This window comes from Arachis stenosperma, chromosome 6, assembly GCF_014773155.1.
Source record: "Arachis stenosperma cultivar V10309 chromosome 6, arast.V10309.gnm1.PFL2, whole genome shotgun sequence".
Classification (NCBI taxonomy): domain Eukaryota; kingdom Viridiplantae; phylum Streptophyta; class Magnoliopsida; order Fabales; family Fabaceae; genus Arachis; species Arachis stenosperma.
Genome location: NC_080382.1, coordinates 59,738,791 through 59,742,194, shown reverse-complemented (window position 1 = coordinate 59,742,194; position 3,404 = coordinate 59,738,791). Strand labels below are relative to the sequence as shown.

Sequence of the window (3,404 nt, the reverse complement as noted above, 5' to 3'; positions counted from 1 at the left end):
ATATGACATTCAGAGTATCAATCTCAAGAACTCCTTTCTTCAGATTTGTCCCATTGTTCACAGGATTCCTTTCAGAAGTGTACATGAATTGGTTATTTGCAACCATTTCGATTAGTTCTTGAGCTTCTGTAGGCATCTTCTTTAGATGAAGAGATCCTCCAGTAGAGCTATCCAAAGACATCTTGGACAGTTCAGACAGACCATCATAGAAGATACCTATGATGCTCCATTCAGAAAGCATGTCAGAAGGACACTTTCTGATCAATTGTTTGTATCTTTCCCAAGCTTCATAGAGGGATTCACCTTCCTTCTGTCTGAAGGTTTGGACTTCCACTCTAAGCTTACTCAGTTTTTGAGGTGGAAAGAATTTTGCCAAGAAGGCATTGACTAGCTTTTCCCAAAAGTTCAGGCTTTTTTTAGGTTGTGAGTCCAACCATATCCTAGCTCTGTCTCTTACAGCAAAAGGGAATAGCATAAGTCTGTAGACCTCAGGGTCAACCCCATTAGTCTTGACAGTGTCACAGATTTACAAGAATTCAGCTAAAAACTGATGAGGATCTTCCAATGGAAGTCCATGGAACTTGCAATTCTGTTGCATTAGAGAAACTAATTGAGGCTTAAGCTCAAAGTTGTTTGCTTCAATGGCAGGGATAGAGATGCTTCTCCCATAGAAGTCGGGAGTAGGTGCAGTAAAGTCACCCAGCACCTTCCTTGCATTGTTAGCATTGTTGTTGTTTTCGGCTGCCATGGGTTCTTCTTCTTTGAAGATTTCTGTTAGGTCCTCTACAGAGAGTTGTGCCTTAGCTTCTCTTAGCTTTCACTTCAAGGTCCTTTCAGGTTCAGGGTCAGCCTCAGCAAGAATGCTTTTGTCTTTGCTCCTGCTCATATGAAAGAGAAGAGAACAAGAAAATATGGAATCCTCTATGTCACAGTATAGAGATTCCTTGAGGTGTCAAAGGAAAGGAAAAATAGAAGGAAGAAGTAGAAGAATTCAAACATATCAAGAGAGATAGAGTTCGAATTGTTCCTTGAGGAATAGTGTTAGTCCATAAATAGAAGGATGTGAGAAGAGGGGAAGAAATTTTCGAAATTAAATTAAAAATATTTTAAAAACATTTTGAAAAACTTTAATTGATTTTTGAAAACTAAGAGTGGAAAAGAAATCAAGTGATTTTTGAAAAAGATTTTGAAATAAGAAATCAAAAAGATATGATTGAAAACTATTTTGAAAAAGATGTGATTAAAAATATATGAGTTAAAAGTTATGGTTTTAAAAAGATGTGATTGAGAAGATATGATTTGAAAAACAATTTAAAAAGATTTGATTTTGAAAATTAATGACTTGGCTAACAAGAAAAGATATGATTCAAATATTAAACCTTTCTCAACAGAAAAGGCAACATACTTGAAATGTTGAATCAAATCATTAATTGATAGCAAGTATTTTTGAAAATGGAAAGAAATTGATTTTGAAAAAGATTTGATTGAAAAGATATGATTTGAAAAAGATTTGATTTTGAAAAATTTTGAAAACCTGAAAAAAATTTGAATTAAAAACATAATCTTCCCTCTTGTGCCATCCTGGCGTTAAACGCCCAGAATGGTGCACATTCTGGCGTTTAACGCCCAAAGCACTACCCTTTTGGGCGTTAAACGCCCAGTCAGGCACCTTGGCTGGCGTTTAAACGCCAGTTTGCCTTCTTCACTGGGCATTTTGAACGTCCATCTTTTTCTGTGTAATTCCTCTGCTGTATGTTCTGAATCTTCAATTCTCTGTATTATTGACTTGAAAAGACACAAATTAAAATTTTTTTGGATTTTTAATGATGAGGAATAATCAAAATGCAACTAAAATCAAATAACAATGCATGCAAGACACCAAACTTAGCAATTTGTATGCTACTGACACTAACAAAATGAGAATGCACATGACAAATAACAAAACACTCAAGTCAAGAGAATTCAAAGATCAGAGCAAGGAAATCATCAAGAACAACTTGAAGATTAATGAAGACACATGAATGAATGCAAGAAGAATAGAAACATGCAATTGACACCAAACTTAACATGAGACACTAGACTCAAACAAGAAACATAAAATTTTTTTGGTTTTTATGATTTTGTAATTTTTTTTTTGGATTTTTCGAAAATTAAGTGAAAAAAGAAAATAAAGGTATCAAAATTCTTAATGAGAATTCCAGGAATCATGCAATGTTAGTCTAAAGCTTTAGTCTAAAGGAATTAGACATGGCTAGCCAAGCTTCAGCAGGACATTACATTCAAGAGCTAAATTGATGAGAATCAATCAGCTTTGGTGATGATAAGAACATCACCTTGAAACACTAGAATTCATTCTTAAGAACTCTGAAGATAAATACCTAATCTAAGCAACAAGATGAACCATCAGTTGTCCAAACTCAACAATCCCCGGCAACGGCGCCAAAAACTTGGTGCACGAAATTGTGATCTCTACTTTTCACAACTCAAATAATCCCCGGTAATGAATCCAAAAACTTGGTGCTCAATACCATGGTATAAACATAATTTCACAACTTCGCACAACTAACCAGCAAGTGCACTGGGTCGTCCAAGTAATAAACCTTACACGAGTAAGGGTCGATCCCATGGAGATTGTTGGTATGAAGTAAGCTATGGTCACCTTGTAAATCTCAGTCAGGCAGATTCAAATGGTTATGGATGATATATGAATAAAGCATAAAGTAAAGATAGGGATACTTATGTAATTCATTGGTGAGAACTTCAGATAAGCGAATGGAGATGCTTTGTCCCTTCCGTCTCTCTGCTTTCCTACTGTCTTCATCCAATCCTTCTTACTCCTTTCCATGGCAAGCTGTATGTTGGGCATCACCGTTGTCAGTGGCTACAGTCCCGTCCTCTCAGTGAAAATGTTCAACGCATCCTGTCACGGCACGGCTAATCATCTGTCGGTTCTCAATCAGGTTGGAATAGAATCCATTGATTCTTTTGCGTCTGTCACTAACGCCCAGCCTTCAGGAGTTTGAAGCTCGTCACAGTCATTCAATCATTGAATCCTACTCAGAATACCACAGACAAGGTTTAGACCTTTCGGATTCTCTTGAATGCCGCCATCAATTCTAGCTTATACCACGAAGATTCCGATTAAGGAATCCAAGAGATAAACATTCAAGCCTTGTTTGCTTGTAGAACGGGAGTGGTTGTCAGGCATGCGTTCATAAGTGAGAATGATGATGAGCGTCACATAATCATCACATTCATCAAGTTCTTAAGTGCGAATGAATATCTTGGAATAAGAACAAGCTGAATTGAATAGAAGAACAATAGTAATTGCATTAATACTCGAGGTACAGCAGAGCTCCACACCTTAATCTATGGTGTGTAGAAACTCCACCGTTAAAAATACA

At 36.5% G+C, this 3,404-nt stretch overlaps 1 non-coding gene across 1 annotated transcript; it reads left to right on the top strand.

Annotated features, from left to right (window-relative positions):
* The first annotated feature begins 235 nt into the window (after window positions 1-235).
* Window positions 236-343, top strand: LOC130938021 (small nucleolar RNA R71). Its single transcript, XR_009069205.1, has one exon. It is a non-coding gene; the product is annotated as a small nucleolar RNA R71 (small nucleolar RNA).
* Window positions 344-3,404: the final 3,061 nt, after the last annotated feature.